We start from the raw sequence: 20,990 nt of genomic DNA, 5'->3' as shown, positions 1-20,990 counted from the left end.
AACAGGGTCAAATTGTGGCATGACTTAATTTTTATATAAAACAAGAGTTCACAAATGTCTGGGTTGGCAGTATTATTGCTGTTCTTTTGTTCTAAAAAAAAAATAAAAAAAAAAGATTCTTCACAGCCTGAAACCAGTGAGAATTAAGAGTTATGAGTCTATATCTAATTCTGTTTCTAGGCATACATATAATATTAGCCTAGTAACCTAGTTACCCGATACCAGGCTCTAAAGCATGCTCTAATCTCAGCACTGCTTTTCTGTATCGATGTTCTTCTCACTTTTAGCTTGTTGGAAAGGGATGTGAGACGACACAAGACAAGAACACAGCAGGATTCCAAGTGACCCAAGTTCCCTGCAGATAACTCTATATAGATATTCAAAAAAAATAAGCAGCATTATATACTGTAGGTCCAGGAGAGACAGATTTTAGTCTGAAAATAGGTTTCAGCCTTCATCTTATGCTTTTGCATCTGAGATTTGACCTAAAGCTCCTTCTTATTTAAAACATATATTAAAACTCAGTTTCAGCGTATACAATCTTTTTGGTTGTTCAGACTTTATCTTATTATATCTTTTCTTACATAAAAAGAAAAATATATGAATTACTGTGCAAAAGTAGATTTAAAAAATGTTTTTATGCTTAAAATAATATAATGCAAAGAGCAGTAACACCATAATTAACTAAGTCAATGTTTTGTATGGCAACATTTTACATTTTGCTTTATGAAAATCAGTATGAGTATATAGCAGTAAATATCATATCTCAGATTTGAAATGTGAAAAAACCCTGCCAGTTCTTCTGGACACTTAGACTGTCTTTTTTTTGTCATTTTATTTATTTATTTTTATTTTTTTGCAGGTAAAACCTGACAGTATGTATTATAGTTTTGGTCTGAAAAGTGGTCTGTTAAGCAATATGTTGTATTTTTTACTGGCATTGGAAAAGAAAAATTTTGGAAATTCAAAATGTTTTTGTACTGACTGTATAATGTGAAAGTCATAAAATAAATATATATATACACCATTTTTATTATGATACAGTGGAATCTAGAACAGGCCAGCAAAATTGTTTTAGGCTTATTTAGTGGCATGAACACCAGTTATAAAATGATGAGTAAAAATAAAATGTGTTGAAAATAACATCAGAAAAAATATTCAATGTGCATTTTTATTTTTGTTTATAGTGAGAACAGTAAATATGCCAGCAGATTCCACCTGAAATGGCGAAAATTGAATTGCAAAGGAGATAATAAAACATGGTTATTTACAGTGATTGAGATCGACACCACTGACATGGTTTTGGTTTGATGCTTTCATCACTGAAGTAATTACAAACTTTTAGATGCAATCTCCTCTAAGCTTCTTTCTGTTAGAGCCAAAAGCTGTGTCTCATCTGTATGCAGTTGCCCAAAGTTGCATCAGCTAGTTTGAGACAGAATGCAAGCACCGAGACTTGAAGACAGATGTGGGCAAGCAGCCGGCACAGGAGAGGCCTTAAAGGCAAAAGACTGCCAGCAGGTAGGAACATGCAAGATACCTATAACTAACCAAATCCATCGTATTTTACCTCATTACGTATTAAAACTCTTCCCTATTGAATGATGACATACTGAAGGAAAAAAATGTGTGGCTTGTGGTTATGCTCTTTGCTAATTTGCTGACACTTACTTGTCCACTTGTCCCCTTGAAAGCAAGGGTCACTCCAAATCAATACAAAGTTATACTGAATGATCACATAAGAAAGGTCGGAATGCTTTGATCCAGGATAACAGTGTTCCCTTCCACGGGAAGAGTCATTAAAACACCTATTCAAAGAATTCTGTTTGAATGAATAGGGTTCTATATCTCCAGGACAGTTAAAAAACTTGTACAATATTTAAATTGCACACTAAAGCTCTTCTTAGGGTAGACATCAACATTACCAAGACAATTTGTGCTGGTTTTGCATTGTATTCTGTCACATATTTATATCTCTACGCACTGAACATGTGGTCAGCTTTAAGAAAGAAAATAACAGGTTGCAAAAAAGAAATTATTTGGATTTTCTTATTCAAAATCTTTTCATTGCTTATATTATCTTGTTTATATGAAAATGCTGTGTAAAGTTTATAATTAAAAAATTAAGTGATTATTAATTCACATAGTATTAACGTAAACCAATTACTATTCATGGAAATGCTATGAGGACATTGCACTTAAGAGAGATTTTAATATAATTTATTTCACACTGGTAAATCGTGTGGTAGAATGCACTAGTGCAGCAATAATATGGCTGTTGCACAAGTGACTTGGGTTCAAGCTTTAGTTTTAGCTGAGATGGTGGTTTGGTTTTATTCATCAAATCAATTATTCACTTGTTGGATATAGGAAAATTTTGTTTTATATAACCTAGTTTAATCACATGGAGCCAATGTATACATTCCAATTAATTAAATTCAGTAAACTTTTTTTCAGTGTAGTAAATACAGAATACTGAGCAACTCAAGAATATTGAGGATGAATTATTAACAGTCAAATGGCAATACAAATGGCTCGGGACTACAGTTCTGCATTTAAGCCCCTATCACTGAACAGTACACCTCAACAATGATATAACTATAATGAATGGACATTTGGTGCCACCTAAATGAGGATGGGTTCCATTTTTAAGTCTGGTTCCTCTTAAGGTTTCTTCCTCATGCCATCTCAAGTAGTTTTTCCTTGCCGCAGTCACCACGGGATAACTCATTGGAGATAAATGTAAAATTATAAATAACAGACATATACGCACTAAACGTATACATTCTTTTATACAAAATTATAACCGCTTTATCTCTATAAAGCTGCTTTGAGACAATGTCCACTGTTAAAAGTGCTATACACATAAAACTTGATTGATTAATTATTATTTTTATTATTATTATTAATTATTATCAGTAATAGAATTAGTGGTGGTAGTAGTAAGTATGTACTATTAAAAAAATGCTGCATTTTTTTATATAATGAAGTACGTATATAAATAAATGTAAAGTTTTTTGTTTTACTTTATTTTAAAGCATAAAATGAGCTCCACAGAAAATGGATACTGATATTAAAAAACACCTGTGAGATTTTGGAGCGACACTCTCTGATTTGATCTGATTTATTCCGACTGCCAGCATTTACGCTATTTCTCTCAAAGATTGCTCGCTGAAGGCTTAAACTGAAACTGTCCATACAGCCCTTGCGGCAGTTATATAAGGTTTTTGATCACGCTCTAAACACCAGATATGCATTAATGAGTGGACTAGCAAAGAGCTGGCCAGTTTCTCACCGTGCTACAGATAGGGGCATGGAGCTGTGCCAAACCGGACTCACCCCTGCTGCTCAGGTTAAACACTCTGTTGAGAACATGCATCTCTCACCCCTTCATCAGCAGCTCTCTCTCTTTTTCTCTCTGGAAAAGCACAAATACCCAGTGGGTTAGTGGGTTTATCCTCCTCACAGACTTGAAAAGAGAAGACAAAAGTTTGTTCAATAGGACTTTTCATTTGCTCCTGGCCTACTTTTCTTTTTTTTTTTCTTTTTTTTTTCTTTTTTTTTTATTTATTAAAAAAAAAAAAGATACGTTTTTGGTTAATTGATGAGAAAAAAAATACTTTCAAAGTGAAACTGTTGAATTCTTTTTTTTTTTTTTTTTATGGTGACTGGAAGATAGAAAACGAGCCAAAAATAGCAAAGATGCTGTTATTACATGCAAATGAATGCATAGTTTATCCGTGAACCATGAAATATCGATATATTTTTTTTTGTCTTGCAGTTTCATTATGAATAAATATTCAGCTATTGTGCAATAAGTCCAGACTTACACAGTCACATTTTATTCTTTACTTTATGAACAAACTTTATTTGTGTGTAACAATAATGCCCATATTAAGAGAATTAGAATTAGAAGCTATAGAACTATAGCTAAGTAAAGTGCTGTAACAAAACAGTAAAATTCAGTTAAAACCTTTAAGGATCCATCCTATTAAAGGTTTCTAGATTTCTAAAGCATTTCTGTGATTCCTACATGGAACCCTTTCAGTTCCTCCAACAAGATGTCCATTCATATCTACTACACACGAAACAATCTGCCATTTCTATATGCTAATATTGCCTGTCTGCATGCTGACCCTGAACATCTTTTGCTCAGTGTATGACCGAGGATCGATGAAGGCCGATTCGAGGCGGTTGGCCCTGTGACTGTTTCCTATCATGACACAACCTCTTGGGTGAATGAGCCATTCTTTTTTGTTTTCCCCAGACATTGATCTAATGCTAATGAATCCCATACTCCAATTAACTAGAGTAAGCTCTGGCTGTGATCGGCAAGCAAGACCAACTAATTAAGCACTACACAATTTGCTGCGCCGCCCATATTGCACATATTATCTCTTTTCACTCGCCTGAGCTGAACTGCATAGCTGGGTGGGGGGATTATGATGTGAATTTTGAGACTCTTGACTATATGATTTCTTCAACAATTTTCCTATTTTCATTTCATTTGACCTCTGTGTCACAATGAGTTACATCTAAAAGATACCTAAATACATGTGTCAACTGATCTTTTAAACATTCATTTTTAGCAAAACACTTCATTCTTGTCATGGAGAATCCAGACCCTATCCTCAGAACACTGGGATTGAGTTCACATTTTGGAAATGGGAGGACACTAGAGAACCCAAATGAAGCCTGAATGGTTACAGGAAGAACAAACATTCAAACATGCTCCATGACATTGTTTGTCTAATGTTGATGTAAACAAAAAAACCAGCTGAACTTTCTTTTCTAAAAATGTCTGCTTTACTCTATATTTAAGTAATCTTCTGTGAAAATGACACACCAGCCAAAATGGCAAAATCCTAATTAAACGCTAAAAATGCTATAAGGACAACTTTGACCTTTCGGGGGAACAACATCTTGTTTGACATTCAGTAAATATATTAATACAGTAAATATATTACATAACTACTACTTAGGGTCTTATTATATGATGTAATACCCAGATAAAGGCAGGAAAGACATCAACATGTTATTTGGGAAATGTGAACCTATCACTATGCAGATGAGACTGGGGTTACACTGTGTACTCTTTGTCTTCTTGCACTTTATATTTTTCATGTATTTTGCACTGATTGGCATCTCAGTAAATTTATGTGACTGCCAATTATAATCTGCACTGAGATCCCTTTCAGTTGGTGAGGGATTTGGGGTAAACGCTACAGAAAATCAGAAGATATGCCTCACTCTCCTGGGGACTGGACATATTTAGAAAGACTTGTCTTTATTGCATTTTTCAAAGTAGACACAAAAAGTGATGAAAACGGTGAGTATAAATACTCCCATGTTTTTGCTTTACAGTGTGCCAAACAAGCAAAACCTGATTTTTTTACCAAAATGAAATGATTATGACCAAATTAAACTTGGACGTTGCATCAGAGAATGAACACAACAAGTGCTTTCAAAGGTCCAACTTGCAAAACAAATTTGTTTCCCATGGAAAATCTAATGCCTAGTCAGAATTTCAATAATGCAAAAGCCTTGATAATGCGGTTTAATTAGCTGGGAAAGATGTGATTTGCATTCCAGTGAAAGTGCCGACAGCAGCTGCTATGCAGCAAGAGTCTACGAAACCCCAAAGGCGGCGGAACCCAGAGGCAGGCAGAGGAGAATTTCGGAGTCTTGGGTGCTATTCTTTTAATTACTTGTTATAATGACTCCATTTAGCTGTTCAATGACCCATTTAATGGCACTGAGCAAGCCTGGGAAGCACAGTCCTTGGCAGGTTCAAGCACGCAGCTGCCCTGGCCTATACCTCCTCTAACCCCCTCTCTTGCACCAGACCCGAGGGGCAGGAGAAGCCCTCTGACTGTGTCCTGTAAACATGTAGCTGATACTAAATGACTATTTGAAGTACATGCCTAATGCTTATTTTGCTTTTCGTCACAGGGAGTAAAGTATTTTGCGCATCCAAGTTTAATTAATTAAGGAACAGACCCTGTGGGTTGGAAAATTGTTGAAGAAAAAACAATTAAGCCACACTATGTATGTGTGATTTCTTCCCACAAGGTTAGCTCTGACAAACATGTAATTGCAGGAGAGGGGAGAGCCGACTCATGAAGAGCCCCATATGTTTCAGGGGAATGAGTGCATTCAAAGTGCACTGACCATGAGCTTTGTGTTTTTATTTTTCCTCAACGTTGCCTTCTCTTAGTGATTGCCTTCACTCAGCTCTAGCACATGCAGAGGGGCGCACGTGGCAACGAAGCACAAAAATAGCCGAACAGTTGCCTACTGTGGTTTTGAGATTAGTAAAAAACGTGCTTGACAGAAAACAGATGTGTCTCTTTTGTGGTGCGATTCACATTTTCTATTAAGCTTTGTTGGCTATTAAGGACAGACATGTACATTCATGGTGGGACCTGTTCTACAGTATATATGAAAAACAAATCTGCAAATGATATAACAGAGTTAAATTCTTACAATAATTAATTAAAGGATTTAACTCTGAATTAATTTGTAGTTATATATTCAGACAATACGCACAGCTCGCTAGCTCTGTATCATGAAACTTTCAATTGCTTTTGGAATTAGCGCTCGGAAACGAAGACATTTATGTATATTTTTCATCTTTAAAATTAGAAATCAATCAACCCAGCAAAACATTCGGAATGCACATGATTTAGTCACAGTGAAACGAATGATTTTTCTTTTTTATAAGCAATGTCTGAATGTTGACTGAATGCAAAGTTGTCTTCTTAACCTCATTGCACTCAATCCAAACACTGCCTCTTAGCAGCATGGATGAAGAAAATCCACTTCTTCTGCTCAGCCTTATGTACATTTCTTATCTTAGCCGCTGTATAACGAGGGCCTTTGCCAGATGAAGAGGATGTGGAATAGACGGGCTTAGAATTAGCAAATAAGAGCCTGCAGCTGCCACTCTTCATCAGTCTATTTGTGCACTAGAACAACTTGACAAGATCCAACAATTAAGAGTGAAAACAATGTCAGTGTGGCTGTATTGGCTGCTTTAATGAGCTAGACATTTCGCAAAGATGGACATTCAACATAGTTACTATGCTGTTTATATTTTGGGATTTGTTATTATCTATTTATATTTCTGGATTGTGCTGTGGGTAGAGTTGCTTCCTAGAAGTTATTCTCTGGTTATTCTCTGACTAGACAGTTTCTGTGCATGTTCTCTCAGGCTTCATCCAGGTTCTATGCTTTCCTTTGCTTTCACAGAACAAGTGGTAGGTCGACTGGTATGGAATGAAATTTAGGCTGAAAGTATTCTATATCACATTTAGAGATAAAATATAATGTACCAGAAGAAAAGCACTTTGAACCTGAGCTGAAAATGTAACATGGTTGTGTTAATAGCATTCTTTGTTAACAAAATTCGAAGCTTGGTTTACAAACCTGTTTTACGTGTACAGTTTTTTTTTTTAACTAACAGCACTTAACTGTCATTGGCTAGTGAGATTTTGTCTGACAGCTCACAAAAATTAAAGCTATTTAAACCAATTTTAGAGAGCGTTCTAGATGCAGTTTTCAGTCTAGTCATAGTGTTAGTACTTTGTAGTGAAAATAACTTTGTTTGTAATTAATATTTGAGGTTTAGATCATCTTTAATGGCTGATGACTTCATGAATAAACCACATAATGAACTTTATTAAGAACACTCTCCAAAATCTGCACCCCTGAAATCTCTACCTCTAAGTTAGGGAACTAAATGTCCAAGCTAAGAGTAAAATACTGTTAAATTCGCTCCGCACAAGAGTTTTGTGCCAGAATAGCAAATATAAACTTGCAGAGTTTAATCGAAAAATTTAAAGCGTAAACAAAAATTTTCTGCCACTGAATTCATTGTTTCATTTTAAGAGAGTTTCCTTCTTTCTCACTGCACATTTTTATTAGTTTCTTGAACGTTATTTTCAATACTTTTACCATTTTATTTACTTTGGCACAGTTTCTACTTTGGTGTGTGTGTGTGTATATATATATATATATATATATATATATATATATATATATATATATATATATATATATATATATATATATATATAGAGAGAGAGAGAGAGAGAGAGGGAGGGAGGGAGGGAGGGAGGGAGGGAGGGAGGGAGGGAGGGATGGATGGATGGATGGATGGATGGATGGATGGATGGATGGATGGATGGATGGATGGATGGATGGATAGATAGATAGATAGATAGATAGATAGATAGATAGATAGATAGATAGATAGATAGATAGATAGATAGATAGAGAATATAGTTTCCATCCAACACATGATAAGATCGGCTTACACCCCTTTTCACACAAATCCACAGGGGGAAAAATCCTGCCAGCACCTGCCACCCTATTTACAATGGCAGGAAACATTTTATATCTGACTCTGTAGTGAAACATCTCAAAAAGTGTTTAGATGACATAATCACCCTGCCTTTAGCTACGGGACAGGCAAGTGACAGTGACATAGCGTCGTCTCTGGGAAAGATAATGCATCCTCCATGGGGATCATCTTAGCGGAAGATGGAAGAAGATTATAGCAGAAGGCAGACTTGATTTCAGCACTGTCACTTTCTAGGGTTTTTTTTATGTTGTGGTGAAAGCAGGGGGGTAAAACAGTGGGAAGATCTCTGTAAACTTGATTTCACAACTGAATGAGTCAGTCGCTCCATTCAACCTGGAGGTACAGAAGCAAGAAGAGAGAAGTCACACTGCTAGATTCCCCCCCGGAAGGAGTAAAAAGAGAGAGAGAAAGTTCACTTTGCATATATTCATATATTCATATATATCTATACAGTGAGGAAAATAAGTATTTGAACACCCTGCTATTTTGCAAGTCCTCCCACTTAGAAATCATGGGGGGGGGGGGGTCTGAAATTGTCATCGTAGGGGCATGTCCACTGTGAGAGACATAATCTAATATATATATATATATATATATATATATATATATATATATATATATATATATATATATATATATATATATATATATATACAAAGTGAACTTTCTTTCTCTCTTTCTACTTGGCCCTTCGAGGGGGGAATATACATACACATTCAGTGGTCCTCTGGAATCAAAATTCGCTGATTTTCGGAACTCGGAGTAGACATTATATTACTTTAAAACATTATTGTGTTTTAAAAGATTTTATGAAATTATGTTGTTCCTGAACATTCGGTCCTGCTGCGGATTACTGCGACTTTTAAGATAATCCACAACTTGCATTTAGTTAGGTTTCAAATAAGAACCAGCGAATTTCTCCGAAGCCGCGAATTATTGGGGGTTGACTGTATAGCCATCATTCAAAAGCTGCTTAACAAATAACATCTAACCAAAAGTCATAAGTTCTCTGTTGTTCTGTGCAATGTCTAACAGCTAGGGCTATCCATCGTTTAAAATATTTAATTGCAATTAATCACATGATTGTCATGGGTTAATAAGGGATTAATCGCACATTACTTTCACTATCTGTTTTAAATGCACCATAAATTAAGATAAGATATACTTTTATTCGTCCCACAGTGGAAACATTTCTTTTTTTTTTTTTTTTGGAATATTAATACTTTATAAGTTTTTAATACTCTAATCAAAATGGCCATAGACAAATATGGATGCTTTATGTAAATGTATGTTTATTATTAGTGAAACCAAACTTAACATAGATCATGAAAACAAAATATTCTTGTAAATATTTTAAAGTAATTATGGTGTTTTAAATGACACCAAACAGAAATGTTTCCACACGGACATATTTAATTGCTGGATGTGTGCACCATGGCGGACTTTGGTGCCTAATTTGAGACATGGTGCATCAGTAAACAAATGTTTAGTGATTAAAAAAAGGTTTTTGGTGGAGTAAATTTTTTCAAATCCAACTAAAAAAAGGACATAATAAATGTGTGTTGCGCTGAAGATTATAATTTCGCCTCTCATATTTATTTATTTATTTTTATAAAAATGGTCAAACAGAAATGCTGCATTATTCGCACGTTAATAACATCAGTGCTGTTAAAATGAGTTTGCGACAATGCGTTATTAACGCGTTCATTTTGACAGCCTTACTAAAAGCATAGATATCAGTTATTTTATTGCAGAAAGCACAGAATAAGATCAATATAAAATACAGTTATAAACTTCTACTGCAGTTCATTATTGATCTCGCCTGTGCTTATAATAATTTCTATTCAGCCATTAGAGGTGAGTAACTGTTAGTGAAATTGAGAGCTAAATCACCTGTGCACGATAGGCATTTTGTCTAATAGCAGATCCATCAAGTAATGTTTCATCTGCTTCACATAAGCCAATACCATTTGGCAGTCGGCTTTGTATACCCTAATTGGTCTTTGGAGTTTTGATGAGAAATGGTGATGCATTATACAGGCTACATCACCATATGTTCAGATTGATTCTTCCCTTTGCTGCTTTTTCAAAATTTGAAGTACATTTTGTCAAATAGAGATGATGTCTAGGTTAACTTGCAAGCTACACAACACATGGGTTTATGTCATTTTTCTTTTGAACTGTATAGCACTAGAAAAAAAAAAAACAGGTTGCCAAGTTGTGTGATTTTGCTTAAAACAGATCGAATAGCTCAGAGTCACAGAAAGGTCTTGAATGCTTGCCGTGCACAGTCTTGCTGTAATTAAATATATAAATACAGGTCTAAACAGAATGATACTTAATCTGTAATTGCTACTGTACACTTAACAGCAGGTCTAACACAGACCTACCATTCACCACTTTCCCTAAATACAATGGTTGAATTTCCTTTTTTAAATGATACTTAAATCCACAAAACAGGGTTCACCTGAACATTTTCAAATATCTATAATCCCATTGATTATTGGTTCTTATTTTTTTGAAATATTTTGCAGATGGCTCAACATTTTACACATGCAAAACAACTGTCACAACCCATTGTGAGTCACATTGCATGATTGATTTTTTTTAATTTTTTTGCTAGCTTTCATGCAAAATGTTTCAAAGATTTATATCTCTTAAAATTGAGATATAAAAAAAAAATGTATATATTAAATCTTGTTGACTTTATCAATGCATTTATCGTCTTTACAATATATAAACCATTACCATTACAATAAAAAGTTAGCGCATCTCAAAGCAGCACACTTAACTTTTAACCTACAAAAGCGTATTACGCGTGCCATCTTCATGCCGAAGCAACTATGTTGTTTTGTCACCAGCACTCTAGCGGAGCTCGAGGCAGGTAGCGACCAGAGGCAGTTGAAGAAAGCATGGTGTTATAGAACACAGGAAAAGCTATTATGTGACTCTCAGGGTTTTGTGGCATACTTTGCTTGGGGGGAATCATTCATTTATCAGTTTCTCTATTGTGCTTTGTGGGGAACTTCTGCCTTTGAACGGTAATGGATTCCAAAGAAAGTGCTTAAATCCCGTGACATGACAATGAGATTAAAGTACTAGCAGTCTGTTTCATGCTACTCCCAGGGACCGTCGTCACAACTGTGCTGTTATGAAGCTTACTGAAGGGCTGTAATGACTTTTGGCCCTAATCAACATAGGATCCCTTGAGTGACACAGACCATAATTAGCTATTGCAGTGAACATGTAGGGTGGAAAGACAAACAAGCCCATATAGGAAAAGCTGTGTGTTTGCTCAGGGGCTGTTGCTAGTCTGACCTTCTCTCTAGGACACTCAGGGCTGCAGAATGATGCACTGTATTTGTGGCAAATAGGTAAACTAGGATTGTTTGTCTGGAGGACAGACATGAGCGTCTGGCTCTCTGCAGCTAATGGATAGAGGGCTTCTTTAAAAAAAATGGAGAGGTTTAGGTCAGCACATCCATGCAGACTTTCAGCAAATCGTGTCTGAGCAAGCTGTCAGACACTGACAATATCTCGAGAGTGGTGTAACAGGCATTACAGAAGCTATAATGGTATTATGCTTTTGTAAATTGGGACAGAACAGAACACTGGCAACGCTAGATAAAAAAAAGTGTTCACTAGTAAATCGATTGACCTTTGAGCTCAGGCATCAAAGGACAATATTTTTTTTAAGCTTGATGCTTCTTGCCATGCTGCACAGCAATCCTCTTATGTCTCAAGGCTATATAAAACATTATTCACTGTTCCATCATATTAGTGTGCACGAACTATCATGAATGGTGTAAAGGGGGGATGGGTTTGAGGATAACAAAACAAGATAATAATTAATAATGAATTGCAAACTGATTTTTATTTTTTCTTGGTTACAACTTGTGATGTTTTATTACCTACTAATTAAACATGGATTTTGAATTATGCGTCTGTGTTTGCTGTGCGAAGTAGAAGATCAATTTCCTCTCAAGCATCGCCTACAGTTGCTTAAGTGAGAAGTACGGCACTTTGGAGCTTAATCAGGAAACCGAAAACAAAAGTAAAGCTAATTATCCACCATCTTCATGGGTCCCCTCAGAGAGTTTACATTGTTTATAGCTCAATAACAGAATGCAACAGAAGCGGCCCCCTAACAAGATACATATGAGTGAATGCAGTGAATGAGGAGTTACATCATCCCGTGTTGCCATCTTGAAATACAACTTCTATTTTGCTCGTAAAGTCTGTTTTGTAAGTCTGAAGACTTGCAAAATTAAGCTAATAAAGAAGAGAGGCGCAAACGTACTGTGACGAAACCAGATTGCCAAACCACAAATGCTGTTCTCTTTACTGAAATACAACAAGCATAGTATAACTTTAACTCCATATTCTCTATATTAAAAAAAAAACGATTTTTTCTTTATCAGTTTATTCATTCTGAATGCAAGGATTTCTTTACCAGGGGTTTGAATGAGTATGGACGTTCCAGATTGCAGAGCATCCATGTGCTCTTTCTTAAAGCGAGTGAATAAAGGTGTTCGTGCTTCAGCATCACTGGACAGCAATTAGCGTTAACTCCAGCATCGACTTCCTTCCTTATCCGACTGCCGGGGAAGAGGGATGTGTATCTGAAATGCATCGGCTCTGATTGCTTGGCTTTCATAATCTTTCGCTGGGAATGGCATGAATGCCTGGTGAGCTAGGCCAGGAATAGATGAGGATAAGTGTTGTCATCATAGCCATTAGCCAAAGCTGGGCTCTAATTCAGTTCAGGGAATTCAGCAGACAATCAGCCCCAGCCACTGGAGCTCTGTTGAATAACATTCTGCTGCTGAGTAAAATGCCATGAACTTCTGAAAGTGTGTTTGGTTCATACGGAATGAAATGATTACTCATCTGCGATTGTTTTCATTTGAGTTCTTAAGATGTAGTCCTAATTTTTTTCTTCATTAAATAACATTAATGACTTTTGCAATTTTGGGAATTCTACATTTTATATGTTCAGTAATGGAAAGAAAATGAGAGTTATTAGGGATATTTTGAGCAGAATGAACACAGGGGTGACTTAAGGGCCCTACTTCTATTAAATATTTAATTACTAGGGGGTATATTTACAAAAAGCAGGTCTTGATTATTGCTGTAAAGTTAAAGGGCAGATTTGGACTATCTTCATCATCATCATCATCATCATTTTATGTAGCACTTTTTATTTTTGCCCTAATACCTCAAAGTGCTTTAAGTGCATTATATAAAAAAAATAATAGAAAGCAGAAACAGTATATTTACAATAAAGCACAAACTATACACTCAATCACTAATGATCTGTCTATAAATCTGAAAATTATAACAAATCATATTTTGTGTATTTCCTTAATCAGGATTTAAACTTGTCATTGAATTAGTGTTCATTGTCCTGAGATAAAACCACTTCCTGAGTGGATCCTGACTCTCTGAACTAACATTGAACATACCCCAGGTAAGGAAATTACTCAGGATTGCCTTGTACTGCTTCAGGAGATCAGCAAGATAAGCTTAATTGCTATTAGAAAAACTTTGCTCTTGACTTGACCATAAGCAAAACCTGCAGATTTACTGTGTAATCCACATTCTTTCATTTCATCACTTTCAAATTGCTTTCCTTTGCACTGTATTGCTGTTGTTGTAACAACGTGATTATGATTGTGATTATGTGCAATTTTCATAGGATTCTCAAATTTTTCGATATAAGTAACTTTCTGAATGATTTGTGATGTTTATTGTCACATTTTTGTAAGACACGAAATTGTTAATATCATATTGTCATTATTAATCACACATTACAAAGTTCATTTAAGCAGGAACTTTAGTTATAATGCAAAGCGATAAGCAACAGTAACTAATAGAAAATTTGTGTGGCAAACTCTTAACAAGCTATCCTGCTGTTATAGCCCCGATGCACCGCTTCCATTAGAGGCTTCGTGAGGGGGCTGGGATTGAGCAGTTTTGCATATTGATGGGCTCAAAAACTTCTTCGCGACCGTCAGATTCCGCTGCAAACAACGGGGCGCTCTTTAAATCAGTAAACCAAACAAAAATTAAATGCATTAATGGTGCTGTGAGTCTCACAGTTAATGGAAATGGATGCTTTTTTAAATTAAATAACATTTTCTATGTACATGGTCACTTTGGTGTGTTACATGAACAGCTCAGAGAGAGCGAGAGAGAAAAAGAGACAGAGAGAGAGAGAAAGGATCAGGTTGCACAACGATGTATTACTATGGGACACGACAGACAAAAACTTCAGGGCACAGTCTTCCACAGTGTTATATCATGTTCTTAACAAGCCCTCTGCTCACCCCCTGCACACACAGCCCCAACTATCAAAATTCACCAGCATGCCTCTGTCCCTGTGCGAGTGGAGTGTGAAAGAGTAAAGCAAAGCTCCTCTCCATGATCTCCACTCCTGACCATTTAAATATTCCCTCATTAATAAAGGTGGAAAATCAATTTCCCGGTGCTGATTCTCATCCAGTGTGCACTCATTAAGCCTTCTGCGAGTGTGCATCAGTCAAAGCACGTCAGGTCTAGGCAGCTAAATGGCTGACTGGAGCTCTGGTAATCGCACACGGCCACACACCTGTGCTTGCAAGGAGAAGTCATTCAGTTCTGCTTCCTTTAGCAAATCTATCTCCCATTCCCCCTTGCAATCTTCTAAGACCTGCTTTTCAGCACTACATGCTTCAGACAACTATTTTTATTCACAAGGCATGCTACTCAGAGTCACAAGACCTGTAAAAAGGTCCTTTAATATTAATTACACCCTTTTAGTGGTCAGTCCAACATATTTTAAATATTCTGCCGTTTCTGAAAATTATTTCGCATTTTTCCCATCAGGAACAAATAAGCAATAATGCAAAGCTAGGGTATCTCCCTGTACTAAACCCTGTGTATCTCTTAAAAAAGCTGAAAATGCGTGATGAAATCTGCGAATCAATAATGGAGCGATTGCATGTAGCTCTCATGCTGTCTGTTTCACTTGTTTACTTGAAGAGCACTCAATAATGGAAAGATTCACTAGCCGCTTGTTTGTACTCGCCGCATTAGTCAACGTCTCCGTATTGATGGCTCATGCCTTGGCTGATTCATTTAGAGAAACTAGTGAGGAATATACGGATCAGATAGTGCCCCAGCATTGATGAGGGCAAAGATCCAGCCTAGAATGGTCATCAGGGACACACACAGCTGCTAACATCGAGGATGAAGGGCTCACTTGTTATTGTATTATCACGAAAAAACTTTGTATTCATACTGGTGTTCCATTTTAGAAGTTCGATGCGGTCACTGATTGACATTGATTGGTCGATTGCATGCTTACATCGACCGCAATTCAAATCAGAAAGGGAAATCCTAATTTATTAGTTTTGTCCATTACAAGATTGCAACGATCAACCTTTTAAAGTACTGCATGACTAGGCATAGGCATATCTCAGATATCTTAGTTATTCCCGACACAGGCGTACAAATCAGTACATTTTGCCTTGATAAACCTCAATTGCATACAGAGGCCAGTCCATTAAGCGACTTACTCTCTTTCAAATCTGTCAAATCACTTGAAATGGATTATACCACGATGAAGATGATTTTTCAGCTATTCAAATGGAGGATGAGCAATTAGCAGCCGTCAATTAAGTCTATGCCTCGCTGAATGCATATCAAGCCATGCTGGAATGATATAAAAGTATGTCTTTTTGAGGTAATGCATTTCACTAATAACCTGACATCATTAAGACAAATCAATTCAATTTTCCTAAGTGGAAAATTGGAGCCCTGTGGAGGCACATTTAAACTGTTAGATGAAGGGAACAGTAAGAGCTTTCTCTCTATCGTTTAAAAAAATGAAAATAAAACAAGTATTCTATTTGGACCGTAGGCACGAGGTGTAACTACAGACAATAAGAAACAGGAAAAATCTACCAGTCATGGTTCATAAATGCATAAAAACATCATCACATTTCAAAATACAAATTGCACAGCTCTTTGTTTCGTTGTTGACAAGCACGGTTCTCCGGGGCTCAGTCCCCATGTCTTTCTTCTCGTTCGATAGTTTGTGTGCTCGTACACTGGGCCTCCTCATTAGCCAGGCAGCCACTGTGTTGGTAGAGGCGGCACCCAGACAGAGTCCCCCACCGTGTCAATCAGGACCAGTGCTCCACTGCTTTAGCCCAATGAAAAGCCAATCAATGGCCTACAAGAGATTGAAGAGCACGTCAACCATGCAGCGACGATCTTTCAGACCGGGGGTGGTTACAGAGTAAACGCCTGTATGTGCCTGAAAACAAGTAGCTCAAATCTGCTCACTAAATAAGCTGCATGTAATGCCTAGTCATTCTGCACTAGTGTTATTCTGGTAAATCATTTCACTTTGCACAAGAATGACCCTCCCCGAATGAATGGTCATGAACCAGAAAGAGCACTTGAAAACTGAAATGAAAAATTTAATATCTCTGTAAATCTGCACACTTCTCATGTAATGGAGCGGTGCCAATAACATGAGCATACTGCTCAGTTTGTAGACATCACAGGCATTTCCCCACTGATAGAATTCTACTCCCAAGCACGAACAGGGCACTTTTTTATTTAAACAAAAAAAAAAACATGCATATACATTAAATTCTTGTAAACCACCCATTTATTATGGAGTTTTTATTTTTAATTTTCAACTCCTTAACCATTCTTATCTGCTATTACTCTATCACTCGCACGAGACAAGGTGACACATCCACATCTCACACAATTTCTACACATCCTATTTCCCACTCTTTCTCTTCTTCACACTTACTGTCTCGTATACATACACAAATCGTCTCACTTTGTACCTTCTATATCACACTCTTAGGGTGTGATAGGACAGTGGCACAAAGCTATGAGACATAAATTATTTTGTTTTTGGTGTTATGGAACACATGCTCAGTTAACCTGTCACCTTGTTTTCTGTGTGTGTGTTTTTTCCTTCTTTAAAAAAAAATATATTTTAAGAACACAGGCTTTTTCTAAAAGGCAGATGCACTCAGTGCCAACCATGAAAGACTAACAGATATCAGAAGAGGCATAAAAGATTCTCTTTAGAGTATGAATAATTGAACAAAGTAATATGAAGTGAAACTTAAAAGGTATTTGTGTTGCTCTTCAGTAGCCCATAATGTTTGCTTTTGTAACAACTGCATTATTTATAAAAAAAAATACAAATCTTTGAATGTCACAGCAGCGATTTACCTGTGTGTGAATTGAATGTTGAGCTGTAAGACTGCAGTACTAACATCAACCTTCCACCAAGGTAGAAAGCCTTCTTCTCAGATATCGGTATGCCAGACGGACATGAGTTCATGGATGAGTGTTCACCAACTGAAACTCAACTCCAGCAAAACTGAACTGTTGGTGATCCCAGATGATTAATTTCCAGGTCAGGATCTCAGAAAAACTCTTCACAACCCTCTGAACTCCGCTTCAGCCATTGCTCGCAACCTCTGAGTAACCATGGATAATCAACTGTCCTTTTCTTCACGTTGCTAATGAAGCACACTCTTGACGGGTTCCTTCTTTACAACATCAGGTGGATTTAACCATTTCTATCCACACAGGCTTCTCAGGTGCTTGCTCATTCTCTTGTCATTTCGAGACTGGACTACTGCAACTCTCTGCTGGGAGGTCTACCTCTGAACGCTATTCGTCTACTGCAAGTGATCCAAAAAGCAGCTGTGTGACTTGTGTTCAACCTGCCCAAGTTTTTCCACACCACTCCACTGCTGCTCCCTTCACTATCTTCCGGTAGCTGCATGCATCAGATGCTGATGCTTGCCTACAAAGCCAAAAATGGACCAGCACCCTCTTACCTCAAAGACCTTCTCACTCCTCGCACTGCATCACACTGCCTGAGATCGTCTGGCACTGCTTGACTGGTCCCACCTTCTCTCAGGGTAAGAGGTAAGTATACTTTAAGGCTCTATTCTGTTCTGGCACTAAGGTGGTGAAATGAACTTCCCCTAGATGTCTGAACAGCAAAATCACTGGCTATATTTAAGCGATGGGTGAAGACCTTCCTCTTCCTGAAACACTGAAATCACTTGGTTTAATGGTTTATTATGGTTTAATTTGTCTTTATTTAAAAAAATATATAATCCTGAGTTGAAGGGTGAGGGTATCATATGTTTGCAATCTAGCCAACCGGTGTTGATTTATTAATCGATAGAGACTCAAAGCACTTTTGTACGTCCCTCTGTAATGTAAATGTAAAACCTCCCACTGCTCTGCCTTGATGCTTGTTAAGATGTACAGTATGATCAGGCATTGATGACAGTCATTCTTCCATGACACAGTCTATGCCTTTATTCTACTTTTAGCCATCCAAAAAAATAAAATTTATAATATACAGCACACACACACACACACACACACACACACATTACTGCTTTAATAAAAGCAAACTTTCAAACACAGCAATATGATGATACATTTAATATTTCTTACTAATAACAAATAATACATGTAACAAATTATAATTATTTCTTTTTCCCCTTATGGTATACAACATAAATAAATAAATAAATAAATAAATAAATAAATAAATAAATAAATAAATAAATAAATAAACTTTTCTTTACGTATCTGACTAAGCTGTCACAGGAAAGTGCCTGTTAGAATTTCCATGTGTTTATTTATTTATTTATTTATTTTTTTGAAATCCACAAAATTCACTGCCTATGTGCAAGGGCCTTCAGTCACAAATTGCAGCAACATCTGGGAAGGCAGATGTTGGACAGCTGCTATCAAAAGTCATTGTTACCGATTGCTTTTTTCCTTTTCATGCTGCAACCATCCCAAGAAAAGAGGCACACATTCACTAGCATTTTTGAAACGTCTCAGGATGACGGGACGCCATTAATTTTGAGTTTTGGAAGGGCTTGAAGAGACTTTCTGGCAAAAATCAAAAACGGAACCATTGATACATCTGTTATATAACACTCCTACTCATGTCTACAGAGGTGATGTATTAGTATGAGAAGGAAGACTTGCCAGGTTTATAATTTGGGAATGCATCGTCCAAATGATTTATGGTGATAGTACCAATTTGCTGATGAATATAAAAGGGCACACTTTTTTTTCTATATAGCCTGTATTAACTCATTAACGCATTTTACTGTATGATGTATTTCTGCAAAGTATGCAAAACGGTGAATTGCCTGGACGTTGATGTATGTACACATGACAACCATGCAAGATTATAAATTGTGCCAAAATGCTGAGGATGAAAAATCCAGTATTGTGCTACAGAATACTCCACCCTAAGAAGTAACGTTTTTATGCCAGAATTGTCCTTGCATTGGGTAGATATACTGCAAAGACTCAAGGCACAGCCTGTGAGGTCCTCTTCTTTCTCAAATCCATTAAGCAGCCGAGATTCAAGACTGCAAATTAGCCTCATATGTCACAGCGCCAATCGGCATTACAGGCACACATTCCAAGAGTGCTCAAAGAAAGGGATTAAAATAAAGCAGGCAGAGACAACGTGTAAACTACATTATGACTGGCAGGTGTTTAGCTTGTGAGAGAAATGGTGTGCTGGATTCTGAGCTGGGTGTCAAGTTTCTTCCATGACAATAGCCTGAGTTATGGACTTATTTGTGAAGTTGGTTCAATATTTCTGAAACCTGCACCATGAGCTGAATCCTCCATTGTTTAGTGAAACCTCACACATTCAAATCAGCATCTTACTGTTATTGTGTTGGGTAGACAGGAGACAGGGGTTTGATTCATGTACCACCCATGTATACAATTTACAGCATCCCCAGCATCTTGGAGTCACTTGTAAATTCATCCAGCCTCACATATCATCAGGACATACCCTAAGGTAATCATTTGGAGCATATACAAAAGCCTTCCACTGATGTATTTTAAATGCCCAAATCAATATCTAATTTAAAAGGACTAATGCAGGAGCTCGACTAATTTACTGGCCGTTCACCTCGGTTTACCATTAGGATGTTTCACGGTTCGTTTCCCCTCCAGGAAAACTGTCTTAGCTGTGACATTTAGCGTTCAAGCAGTGTAATGTGCCTTTACACCTCATAATATCATACAAATCAAGACCTGACATGGACATCAGCCTTATCTGATCAACCGACAGGTCTGGTTGAACAAATGTCAAGCATGGACAACCTGGCAAATCAATAGTGCCCCCTGGGCAATTATCTCAAGTTCTGTGATCTAGTAATGACATCTGCAGAGCTCTAGTCCTTTTCTCAAACTATCGTTGATCCTCTTTTCCTATCTAAACCTCAAATACTTACATTTGCACTCTAAAAAAAAAAAATTCCAGTGCTCAGAGGCAGGCAAACATTGAAAAATATGTTTGAGCTTATGTGAATGTTAAGTGAGTGGATGTTTAAATTGTTTGCGTGTATTAGGGATGTAATCCAATATGAATAATGTGACTGAAGAATGAATCAGAAAATCTTAAAAATATGTAAACACAAATACAAATAGGGGAAGAACTAATCTATTTTGTTCATTGGGGTGGGGGGGGATGAGAGGGGGCGGTGGGAATAAGAATACAGAATGATGAATGATAATGCATAATAAAAGAAAGCACATTCAT

General features: G+C 36.8%; 1 protein-coding gene and 2 long non-coding RNA genes across 10 annotated transcripts in view; 1 reads left to right on the top strand and 2 right to left on the bottom strand.

Annotated features, from left to right (window-relative positions):
* The window catches only part of elfn1a (extracellular leucine-rich repeat and fibronectin type III domain containing 1a), a 78,462-nt gene that overhangs the window by 28,691 nt on the left and 28,781 nt on the right, over window positions 1-20,990 (bottom strand). For 3 of the 8 annotated variants that reach the window (XM_083524414.1, XM_083524417.1, XM_083524413.1), the window contains one exon: window positions 3,296-3,418. The exons of 3 other annotated variants lie outside the window; for them this stretch is intronic. The gene's annotated coding sequence lies outside the window, so the exon portion shown is untranslated. The remainder of the gene's footprint in view (window positions 1-3,295; window positions 3,419-20,990) is intronic. 2 more of the 8 variants (XM_083524419.1, XM_083524415.1) reach the window with 1 other exon arrangement.
* On the bottom strand, window positions 4,495-8,003 carry LOC310716314. The gene is made up of 2 exons (XR_014530555.1): window positions 7,444-8,003; window positions 4,495-7,290 (listed from the first exon to the last, which is right to left on the bottom strand). It is a non-coding gene; the product is annotated as an uncharacterized lncRNA (long non-coding RNA).
* Window positions 9,556-17,864, top strand: LOC310716763. Its single transcript, XR_014530664.1, has 3 exons — window positions 9,556-9,759; window positions 9,841-14,020; window positions 14,197-17,864. It is a non-coding gene; the product is annotated as an uncharacterized lncRNA (long non-coding RNA).

Source organism: Silurus aristotelis, assembly GCF_946808225.1.
Source record: "Silurus aristotelis genome assembly, chromosome: 21".
Classification (NCBI taxonomy): Eukaryota; Metazoa; Chordata; class Actinopteri; order Siluriformes; family Siluridae; genus Silurus; species Silurus aristotelis.
The sequence above is the reverse complement of the archived record's forward strand: the minus strand, read 5'-3'. Positions and strand labels throughout refer to the sequence as shown.